Source organism: Eptatretus burgeri, chromosome 5, assembly GCF_056783735.1.
Source record: "Eptatretus burgeri isolate ZD-2024b chromosome 5, Ebu_testis_v1, whole genome shotgun sequence".
NCBI lineage: Eukaryota > Metazoa > Chordata > Myxini > Myxiniformes > Myxinidae > Eptatretus > Eptatretus burgeri.
In genome coordinates, this window is record NC_140965.1 from 108,672,025 (window position 1) to 108,684,976 (window position 12,952).

Consider the following 12,952-nt stretch of genomic DNA (forward strand, 5'->3'; position numbering starts at 1 on the left):
TCAGTTCCAGTCGAAGCATTGGAATCCCCCAAGACTTGTCAAGTATCTTGCCTGGTGCACTGATCAACCACAGACTCGACTGAGGCAAAGAATGTGTCATTCACAGTGAGATCACTCACCTCAGTCGGAGCATTTCCAGAGACCAGGGACATGACACCAAAAGAGTGATCCTTTGTCTCATAATACGCTGGTTGACTGGTGTTACCTCCAGTGTGACCACTCCTCATTTTCATAAATGTCAAGGTGAGCCAATGAAAAAAGCCAAGAATTCACAAGGTTTCGGAAAAATGATGATAATAGAAAACCTATACACAAAGAAAACCGATATAAAACCAAGATGCCAAGGTGAACAGCGAATAGCCAAGATCTTGTGAAAAAAGCCAAGAAATGGTCACACTGGTTACTTCAATTGTCATTGCAGTCAACTAATTGGACACAGCAACAGCAACTCCTTGGGCATGGTAACCAGCAGAGTGACCAGACCAATAGTAGATGTAACCACTCGCCAGGATCTCACTACTATCCGGTCTCCAAACCTCAGAGAGTGCTGAAATACTGATGTTCAAACACTTGAGCTCAGATGATAACAGAGACAGGTGATAATCCTCTCTTAGGGATAGGACATTCCAGGCACTCACCTGTAGGGACCACCTCAGGTTAACCCAAGGAGACCGCCATCTGGTTGACGATACTTCAGCACCACGCCACCACACTCCACCGCAATCTGACCCAGGACATTTACCCCATGCTTTTCCTCCTATCATCAAGGAACAGGGGTCCCGAAGGCTTCGCCCCATTCCCGTCATCCAGTGAGTTGCCCTGCGAAGGGCAGCAGCACTCGAGGTACTCCTATGGAGTGGGTTTCCAGTTTTGTTTTGCATTTCTGGGTTTTATGGACTGAAGCGTTTTACGGTGGCCGGAGTGCAAATCCTGTCACCATCCCCTAAAAATAGTACCCCAATTGCAGCAGGACATCCACAGACACAGTTTGGTGCAAGAAATGCATGACCTTTGGCTCACAAGGAGCTCCTCCGCCCTTTGACAGGTTTTGTTTTTAATGCTGCTGGGTGTCCATATCCATACACTCTCCTCACCAGGAAACCTGGTGGGGGAGACGGTTTAGTCACCGACAACCCGACCATGGAATAGGTTAGTACAGGTTTACATGGTACTTATGGCAAGTCACAGATGTAATCTGGCCTGACCGAACAAAATGACATTGGTGAAGCACGGTAATTTTGTATACCGACTGACATTGAAGCCAATGCACCAGGAAAAAAAATCACTGAACCGTCGGAAAGCATCCAGAAATGAAAATATAAATATATGCAAAGAATAATGAAAAATCAAATGCAGGTGAGTGACCCGAGCCAATGGGGAAGCACGGTTCCTATGATTACACAATGTGTAAGTGCTCTCCGCTAGTCTAATACATACACACATTTTATACATGCACACTCATGGAGGTGGATACTTTGAGACATGGTGGATCTCTGTTCCATCCCTTTAAACCTACCCACGTATGTGGAGGTAGCAATCAACAACAGCAACTTGCATGCACACACACTGACTGTTTACGTGTACACATGTACACACACATGAAGGTGGATACTTCGAGACCTGGAAGTTCTGCATTCCAACTTCTGAAACCTTCTTATGGAGATAACCAACACACACACACACACACACACACACACACACACACACACACACACACACACACACACACACACACACACACACACACACACACACACTTTTATGAAATTGTTTCATTTGGCCCACTGTTTTCTCTTGAAAAGCTAGAAAATCTGTGAAACTGATCATTCCATTCACTGAATCACCCAAAGCCAAACCGTTTGGAAGAAAAAATATTCCCACAGCAAATGCAAATAAACATTATTCAAGTTCCACAAGAGAACAGAACGTTTTTATAACAAACACCTTTCTTTTGCACTTTTGCTTCGTTTTCATTATGGGGTTTAAGATTCCACATCCAGATATTTTGTTTATCATGTCAAAGATGAGCAGATCAGAAGTGGAGAGATTTTTTTTTGCATTTTTGCCAACAACTCTATATATATATATATATATATATATATATATATATATATATATATATATATATATATATATATATATATATATATATATATATATATATATATATATATATATATATATATATATATATATATATATATATATACACATACACACATTCCTATCACCACTGTATTTGTAATCAGCACACAATAAAACTACATCAAGTTCTCCGCACAAGTTTATCAAATTTCAGTGTAAATTAGTCTCCGAAAGTGATGATTACTAGTTCAATAATTGAAAGTGACAATCACAAGCGATGTTGAGAGGAGCAATTAGAAGTGACAGTTACATGTAATTGTCACTTGTTGTTGAGGATGTTGAGAATGAAGATTGGAGTAGCTATCGTGTGCAGCCTGTGGCTGCTGGTTGCATCATTTTCTGGGGGTGCAGCTGTGCCACTGATGCAGTGCCCTCTAATGCCAGTATTCTGGAACTCATTTCACCGACATCGCAAGGAAGACAGGCTGAGTCAACCCCCTTGGTGTTGTTTAATGGAATGACAGGGGCTCAAATTTCAGACGCTAAGATGTTATGCCAGCCACATTAACTTTACATCCAACAACCACCAGGCTTATGATTGAAGTTAGGAGTGATGATGAGGTGATGTTTACAAACAAAAGTGATGATCTCAATAACAAAAACTTTTTTTTCACCAACATTCTGGCTTTCTTCCCATCTTCTTCATTTTCAAAATGCAGTTCAGATTCCAGAACTTCTGAATCTGAACTTTTGCTTCTTAGTTGTAATAAGGATTGCACCCAATGAGTATAACACTGTTAATCATTTCACCAACCAGAATATCACTTCTGTGAACTATATTGCAACCAGGCTTCTGTTTGAGGGTTGTGATCGTTTCCCTTCATTATCCTACCTAACATTTGTGCTTGGCCTTCACATTTGTTCAGTTCACACTGTTCAAGGCCTGCCACAACTTGACGATTTAGCCAGCGTATGCCGACGTATGAAAAATTTGTCTAAAATGCTGGCACACGTCGAATACGTTATGGGTAAGTTTTGTATATGTTAAGAGCATGCCGAAGCACGCTGGCATACGTCGTAGTACGCCGAGCTCGTCGACAAATTTTAAGCATGCTCAAAAATTTTCGTTGTATGCCCGTGTATGACTCACACGTTCCTCATACGCTGGCCATAAGTTGTAGGCACGTTATGCGATCGTTGACACACGTCGACACATGCTACTTGTAAGTTACTCATAAGTCGAAACACGTCGAGGTAATGTTTAGCGTACCCGAAACTTATTTCTAACCTATGAGGGCCCTGTCACACCTTGACGTTTTAGCCAGCATATGGCAACGTATCAAAATGTATGTAAAACGCTGGCGCATGCTGAACTATTGAGATTTTTTTTCAGTTTTGGGCATACTCATAACGAGTTGGACGTATGCATAATGTATTAGTAACATATACAGAACGTTTCGATAACTTATGGATAACTTATACCAACGAATGCTTAGCGTGTTGTTGGCGTTCACAACCTAAGCCCAACGATAGTCCCACACCCTCCCCATAATGCTCACCTACGACGACTGACATGGACCGACTACTAATACTACTACTGCTACTACTACTGACATGCTCACCTACTACTACCACTACTACTACTACTGATACTACTGACATGGACATCTACTCATCATTGAGTCTGGAACACTGACGGGTTCCTCCTGTGAACCCCATTTTTTGTACCAATTCCCCTAAATGCTGCCAATACGCTATATACGGTAGCTGTAAGTTAGAAACACATTCAGTAAGTTCTGTTGTCGTCCGGAAGACATCAAATACGTCTACATACGTCAATATGCGTTGGAGATAAGTTACACATAGGTTCAAAGCACGTTACTCGTAGGTTAGAAATAAGTTTCGGGTATGCTAAACATTACCTCGACGTGTTTCGACTTATGAGTAACTTACAGGTAACATGAGTCGACGTTTGTCAACGATCGCATAACGTGTATGCAAAACATGTGAGTCATACGCTGGCAAACGTCGAAAAATTTTGAGCATGCTTAAAATTTGTCGACGAGCTCGGCGTACGACGACGTATGCCAGCGTGCTTCAACGTGCTCTTAACGTATACAAATCTTACCCATAACGTATTCGACGTGTGCCAGCATATTCGCCAATTTTTTCATATGTCGGCATATGCTGGCTAAAACGTCAAGGTGTGACAGAGCATGACGGTGATGTTGACACTTCGACGTCGAGTGCGGTTATGATTTGAATCGTCGAGCGGCAGCCGTTTAATAGCCTACGCCACGTGATTGTCGGCGATACGCTGCCGCGCGATGCATAAGTTAGACTATCGTTGGGCATAAGTTGTGAACGCCAACAACACGCTAAGCATTCGTTGGTATAAGTTATCTATAAGTTATCGAAACGTTCTGTGTACGTTACTAATACATTATGCATATGTCCAACTCGTTATGAATATGCCCAAAACTGAAAAAAAACATCAATAGTTCAGCGTACGCCAGCGTTTTACATACATTTTGATACGTTGCCATACACTGTCTAAAACGTCAAGGTGTGACAGGGCCCTCACCAGCATGCTTCCAAAATAAACATTCAACTAAAGTTTGTCACTTCCCAAATAAACCTGACTGTACACTTTGGCGAGAAGATTGTCTCTCCCCCATGGGAAGACCAATTCCACGAATGCTATTATTCACCACAGGGGGAACAGTAAAACGATTATAATTGAAGAGGGAAACAAACATTTTGTGGACAGGTGAATTTCATGGGCCCTCTTGTTGAGAGGCCGTCGCTGTCCCGATGGTGGGCAGAGTGTCCCAGAAGCAGCGGCAGAAAGAGAGTCACAATTCGATATGTGGGAGAATTGCTCAGCTGGTGGGTCACTGAGATTGCTCAGATGGCAGAGCACTGCTACAGTTCAGCAAGTTCATCAGAGGACCTGGGCTTGATTGGATTTCATTCCCTGTCTCGGTTTGTAATTTTTCTCACATATACATATAATGTTTGTTTCAATATACGAGGTGTGTTCAAAAAGTATCCAACCTTAATTTTTCGTGCGTAAACAAATGAAGCTAGGGAGGTGTGGTTTGGTGCACGTATGTAGGTGATCCTAATCCGTATGCGTGAATATTTTCCCACCTGCAGAAGCTGTCACTCGCCGACAGACCGCCGATGAGTGAGGAAGTGTAAGTGAGCGCCGTCGCTTTTTGGTTTTGACAAAATGACGGAAAACTTGAACAACGCTACTGCATCAAATTTTGTGCAAAGCTTGGCGATTCCCAAGTGGAAACGATCTGCAAGATTCAACAGGCCTGAGGGAACGAAGCAATGGGCACCACACAGATAAAAGAGTGGTACAACCGCTTCAAAGATGGTCGCACATCAGTGGAAAGTGAAGCACGTTCTGGTAGGCTCTCAACATCCCGAAATGAGATCGTCATTGACCAAGTGAGGACCCTACTGATGCAGAATCGTCGAATCACGATCAGATAACTTGCAGACGAGGTGGGCGTCAGCATTGGATCCGTTCATTCCATTGTGACTGAGGATTTGGGCTTAAGGAGAATCTCAGTGAAGTTCGTGCCAAAGCTGCAAACGATCGAGCAGAAGCAACTCCGTTTGTAGATCGCACAGGACAAGCTGGAGACTGTGAACAGCGATCCCAACTTCTTCAACACAGTGATCACTGGCGATGAGACCACAGTGATCCGTCATTTTGTCAAGAAAGAAAATCCGACGGCGCTCACTTACACTTCCTCACTCATCGGCGGTCTGTCGGCGACTGACAGCTTCTGCAGGTGGGAAAATATTCACGCATACGGATTAGGATCGCATACATACTGCACCAAACCACGCCTCCCAAGCTTCATTTGTTTACGCACGAAAAATTAAGGTTGGATACTTTTTGAACAAAACTAGTGTATATATATATATATATATATATATATATATATATATATATATATATATATATATATATATATATATATATATATATATATATATATATATATATATATATATATATATATATATATATATATATATATATATATATATATATTTTGATCCCAAGTATTTAAACCCATCCACCTTCCCCACCTCAACTCTTTGCAACCCATCCATATCACCACCCTCCCTCTCATTTACACACGTGTTTCTTTCCTGGCATAAACCCATATTGCTGCTCACAAATCGTCGTCTCTCTTCTCAACCTAGCTTCCACGACTCTTTCCCACAACTTCATGGTGTGGCTGAACAACTTTATCCCTCTGTAATATCCACAGCTCTGCACATCACCCTTGTTCTTGAAAATCGGAACCAGTACACTTAATCTCCACTCCTCCGGCATCCTAATAATTTCCAAGATTTTATCAAACAATCTGGTTAACAACCCCACTGCCATCTCTCCTCAGCACTTCCATGCCTCCACTGGTATATCATCTGGGCCAACCGCCTTTCCACTCTTCATCCTCCTCATAGCAGTCCTCACTTCATCCTTACTGATCCACCACACTGCCTGATTCACTATCTCCACCTCTTCCAACTCTCTCTCTCTCTCTCTCTCTCTCTCTCTCTCTCTCTCTCTCTCTCTCTCTCTCTCTCTCTCTCTCTCTCTCTCTTTCTCTCTCTCTCTCTCTCTCTCTCTCTCTCTCTCTCCCTCTCTCTCTCTCTCTCTCTCTCTATCTCTATCTCTCTCTCTCTCTCTCTCTCTCTCCCTCTCTCTCTCTCTCTCTCTCATTTTCATCATTCATCAGCTCCTCAAAATACTCCATCCACCTTCTCAACACACTCTCCTCGCTCGTCAGCACATTGCCATTTACATCCTTTATCACCCTAACCTGCAGCACATCCTTCCCAGCTCGGTCCCTCTGTCTAGCCAATCGGTACAAATTCTTTTCCCCTTCTTTTGTATCCAACTTCTCATACAGCTCGTCATATGCCTTTTCCTTGGCCTTTGCCACCTCTCTCTTTGCCTTGCGCCACCACTCCTTGTACTCCTGCCTTCTTTCTTCATCTCTCTGGCTATCCCAATTCTTTTTCGCCAACCCCTTCTTCCTTATACTTTCCTGTACTTCCTCGTTCCACCACCAAGTCTCCTTATCTTCCTTCCTCTGTCCAGATGTCACACCAAGTACCTTCCTAGTGAGCTCCCTCACCACTTCTGCTGCAGTTGCCCAATCATTCCACCCCTCTTTACCACCATCCAACGCCTGTCTCACCTCCCGAAATTCCACGCAACAGTCTTCCTCCTTCAGCTTCCATCATCTGGTCCTTGGTTCAGCCCTCACTCTCTTCCTCAACCTCACCTCCAAAGTCATCCTACAGACCACCAATCGAAGCTGTCGACCTACACTCTCCCCTGCCACCACCTTACAGTCTCTAATCTCTTTCAGGTTGCATCTCCTGCTTAAGATGTAATCCAGCGTGTGCGCTTTCCTCCACTCTTGTATGTCACCCTGTGTTCCTTCTTCTTCTTGAAATACGTATTTACCACTGCCATTTCCATTCTTTTTGCAAAATCTACCATCATTTGCCCTTCCACATTCCTCTCGTTAACACTGTTCCTAGTACCAACCCATCACATCCTCATCCTCTTTATTCCCTTCTCGAACATGCCCATTGAAATCTGCTCCAATCACCACTCTTTCATCCTTGGATACACTCTCCACCACTTCATCTAAATCACTTCAGAAATCTTCTTTATACTCCATCTCACACCCCATATGTGGGGCAGATGCACTGATGACATTCATAATCACTCCTTCAATTTCCAACTTCACACTCGTCACTCGGTCAGACACGCTCCTCACCTCCAATACCCTCTTGACATAATCTTCCTTCAGGATTACCCCGACCACATTTCTCCTCGCATCCACACCATGGTAGAACAGTTTGAAACCACCTCCAATGCTCCCAGCCTTACTGCCCATCCACTTGGTCTCTTGTGCACACAGTATGTCCACCTTTCTTCTCTCCATCATATCAGCCAACTCTCACCCTTTGCCAGTCAGAGTCCCAACATTCAGAGTTCCAACTCCACCTCCACACGTCTACCCTTCCCCCTCTCTCACTGCCTCTGGACCCGCCTTCCCCATCTCCTTCTCGTCCTTCGCCCAGGAGTAGCACAATTTCCACCGGTACCCTGCTGACCACCGGTACCGGTGGCAGTCGTTGGTAACCCGGACCTCGAATGATCCGGTATGGAAATTCGTTTTGTTGTCCGCATAATGATTTGGCATAGGTTTTTTTACGCCGGATGCCCTTCCTGACGCAACCCTGGTCGCCTCATACGACACACAGGGATATGGTACACCTATTCTAACCGGGGAATACAGGGATATGGTACACCTATTCCAACTCGGGCATACCTTGGGAAGGTATGCCCCGGTATGTTCACGCCATTTACTCGTGGATAATTTTTACTCTTTCGCAACCCATTAACTCGTTCACTCAATGGGTCGACATACCTAGGGAAGGCCCAGTACACTGGTACTCATTTCGCCGACCTCGGAAGGATAACAGGCTGAGTCAACCCCCTGGTGTATTAATTCAGTGGCCCAACGGGGCTTGAACTCAGGACCTTTTGGGTCCCAAGCCGCTGCCCTAACCATTGCGCCAACACTAGGAATCTATGTTTATACTGTATATATATATATATATATATATATATATATATATATATATATATATATATATATATATATATATATATATATATATATATATATATATATATATATATATATATATATCTGATTCACTTGCTGATATAAAAAAAATCATGACCTGAGTGAAATTGTGAGCTGAAATTTTGTGCCCGATGGACATGGAAGCCAGTTCACCAATAACAACAACAAAAAAAAATCACAGAATCGTCAGAAAACATCCATAAATGAAAATAAAAATAAATAAATGATAAAAAATGCAGGTGAGCGACCCGAGACAATGGAGAAACATGGTTTGTGTGCTTACACGATGTGTAAGCACACCTCTCTAATATGTATATATATATATATATATATATATATATATATATATATATATATATATATATATATATATATATATATATATATATATATATATAGATGTATGTATGAAAATTAATTCCCACCCCCCCCATACGATCCCCAGAATCACATGCTATTGAGCCCCCCAACCATATATTGATTTAACCAGACTCCTCATTCTTGATCCGAGCTGGATCCGAGGCTGTGTATGTCATGCACCAATATATCAACCATAATGAAATCCATTGACATTAACTGTTAGGTAGCATTTGTAAATGTTTCTTTTGCGAAATTAAATTTAACTTTAAATATCACTTTAACGTTATCGTCACAATGTCGGTGAAGATTTATTTCTAAAACGTTGATTCCTGACACACAGCCACCATGATAAACACTCATGGGATGTCCAAGGCTCGAGATGTACGTAAGTCGACAGCTCGATCCATGTCATGTATAACGATCATTGATATGCTACTTATATAACCGTCTAAAAGGTTTGCCATTCACATGTAGTATCAGTCTCTAATGCTCAGTCCATTACATATCTGAGGTTGATATGGAATGTATCATCGGACTCCAATGAGTGATGTTCGATACAACAATGGAGTCGAAGACCATTTGGCATTCAGGTTGTTGCTTGTATTTTCGATGGGTCGACATACCTCGGAAAGTGATCTATCAGAGGCAGGCAATTCCACTTCTACCAATACGCTGATACTTGATAGTTATACTTCATTCCGTTTTTCAATGCACCATAAGCTGTGCTTGTGGACTTGTGCAAGAAATGCCACCATCTGACAAATTGCTGTTTTGCCAGCAAAATCGATTGATTGTGATTCATATAATGACAAACTCTTTAAACTGTTTAACCTTTAATAGCTCACTTTTTAAAATGATTCAGATGTTTCAATGTTAAGCAGATTGGTCCAAACCAGCAGCAAGCTCCCAGGCAGCCCCATTGTGACCAGCATGCCCTACCTTTCTCCAGGCACCCCCCCCACAAAACCGCAGCCTGGCCATTCTTCCCAATGAGACATCCCTGCTCGCTTTTCCTGCCTCGTAAGCGGTGAAAGGGGACGCTCACGCACAAAGGGCGCCTGTTTTGTGCGTGAGTCTGATTCTCGCCCAGCGCGCGGCGTAGCTTCTCCACGGTTCTATTTATTTCCACACCACGCATTCCTGAAGCGCGCTATAACTTAGCACTCAAGAGCTCCCGTTGGCCAGAGCTGCGCATTAAACCTGGAATATTTATGCGTCCGCCAAGCGTCGGAATGACTTTCAATAGAAGTCCCCACCGCCTCCCCTATAACCCCACACCGGCCCACAGAACCGTGCACCCCACAAATCTCAGACTCCCTTTAACCAGCCTCGTGCGCTCAGCAACATCAAATACCGCAGATTTGTGATCCTATAACATCAACACAAGTGTGTTTTCGTTTTTGAGGATGGACGAGTAAATGGCGTGAAGTTGAGTTATGATTTCCCACAGCCCAGCCGTCTGTCGGAAGCGGTTTCTGAAAACCCGCCAATTATGTCGTGATGATGTCAGCACAAAAGCGCGAAGGAGCAAATGTTTCAATTCAAGTGGCAGTTCGCAGAAGTTCGGCCAATAACTGTGATCTCGCACGTGCGACCTTCTGGGGGAAACTTTGAAGGGGTATCTGATGCGTCAATACACTATCATGGGGTTGGAAGGGCAGCATAAAGAGGTTATGCGTGTATTCGCACTTGCCTATGAACTGCCCAGCTTGGGTTTGAATCTCGACTCAGCAATCAACTGTCATCTTGGAGTTTCACAGGCAGAGCGAGGCATCAATGTGTGCACCGTCCATCAGAAGGATGTTAAGCTTGATGTCCCATCGGCCAGCACTAGATCAAAGTAGACGCTAAAGATCCCACAATTTCTTTCCAAAGAGTATGCAGGTTAATTACAAATTCCTGAGTGACTGCTGGGAGGGCAACAGCAAACCATTCACATAAAACTTTACTTTTATCCCTCATTCGCTGTAGTAACTCGTAACCTTGCTTGAGGAATGGTGGATGCTATGACGTGTGACCCAGTCTAAACTTGAGGAGTTTTTTTGGGTTATTTGAGAGTATGGTGGAGTGCAAGGAGGAGGGCGGAGAAGGGAGAGGGCGGTCTGGAAAGTGAGAGCGTGGCGCTTTGGACAGGAGTCAAGGGATTCCTCGTACGGCCTGCCTTCGTGTCGTCATCGGCTGCGCAGCAGAGACGAAACAAAAAGAGCCGAAGCGGTTCCCGCTGCCAGCCTCTCGCCTTTGCATACGCCGAGCCGACTACTGCAGCAGAGAGAGGTCTGTACCGTTGGGGGTAGTGGTGGTGGGGTGGGGGGGGGTGGTGATTGGAAATAATGAGAAGGAAGAGGCTTTGGGAGATTGGTTAATGTCTATTGGTCTGACTCTGATTTGTGTCACCGATCAGGCAGGTAGTCAACAGGTATTCCTTTTCTACAGAGACACTCTTGAGTCCAGAAGAGGTATACCTGTACAAAATGGAAAGGTGCTCACCTACTTCCTTATAGAGTTTGACAAAACTTATTTAGCCGGTTGATTCGATAGCAAAGCCGTGGTTTATGTCATATGTTGCGGTTATTAAGGTTCACTGAACTATCATTCCTCGCAAAAGAGCTCATCTCATAAGCCGGCCTTCTCGGTTTCCCCTTGAGAATTCTTCTTTCATTCAAATATCCATCCATGAAAGAGTCGGACTGATAGACCTGAACAAACGATGCACTTAAACCTTTCTCTAAACTGAAAGGTGGAGGGTTAGGTGAAAGGTATAATGAACGAACGCAGCAATATATCTTTGACAATGAAGTTCCTGATGTGAGGGTGTCTGGGTCCTTTTGTAAATCCGTCTCATTGCTTTTGAAGTTACCGTGGGATATAATTTGGTGTCAAAATAGCATCTGTCGAGAACACGTGGCTGGTTTCCTTCTGGTGAAACGATATATATATATATATATATATATATATATATATATATATATATATATATATATATATATATATATATATATATATATATATTGATTTCCTACGATGGTCACTCATATGTGACATATATACATGTATGTATATATCCTTAGTGTTTGTTTGTATGTTATTCTTTACAGGTCGAACTGTGGTATGTAGAGGCCCCAAATTTTGGGTGTAGGTACTTCAGAATCTGGGCAAGGTTTTAGGCTACTGCACATTGGCCATTTTGAGAGCACAAAACAAAGGCCGCGAGAAAGTGTATGTTGGGGTATGGGTTCAGGCAGTGCTGCCGCCGCCCTCAGGCAAAGGGTAACCATTAAGAGGCCAATAACTCCATAACTTTTCAATCTCAACATGTCTCAAAACCACCACCAGGAAAAGCTCACCCAGCCGGGCAGTGCCTGTCATGTATATATATATATATATATATATATATATATATATATATATATATATATATATATATATATATATATATATATATATATATATATATATATATATGTCACATTTTGTCGAGAGTTTATGGATTGTTTTAAATATTAATCGACTCATTTGATTTACTTGAATCGACCAAACATGCGAGGTTACCCGCGTTTGTGATAGTCACTTGACTTTGGGTTTTCATTAACCTCCACTTCATTTGAGGTAAATTACGAACAAAAGTAAAGCGTGATAGAGATACATATGAGGACAAATGGCTCTCTGTGACTCGGCTCACTCTGGACTTGAAGGACATTTTCCGATATGGGGGCGAATCAAAGATGCACCCTCTCTTTCGAAAGATTTGCGAGTTGTGTCCAATAATGAATTGGAGGTGACGCATTAAACGCGTCTTGGGG

The 12,952-nt window shown here is 42.9% G+C and overlaps 1 protein-coding gene across 3 annotated transcripts in view; it reads left to right on the plus strand.

Annotated features, from left to right (window-relative positions):
• Positions 1 to 11,283: 11,283 nt before the first annotated feature.
• Positions 11,284 to 12,952, plus strand: part of LOC147027132 (collagen alpha-1(XII) chain-like) — a 365,482-nt gene continuing 363,813 nt past the window's right edge. For all 3 annotated transcript variants that reach the window (XM_085883313.1, XM_085883312.1, XM_085883314.1), the window contains exon 1: positions 11,284 to 11,426. The gene's annotated coding sequence lies outside the window, so the exon portion shown is untranslated. The remainder of the gene's footprint in view (positions 11,427 to 12,952) is intronic.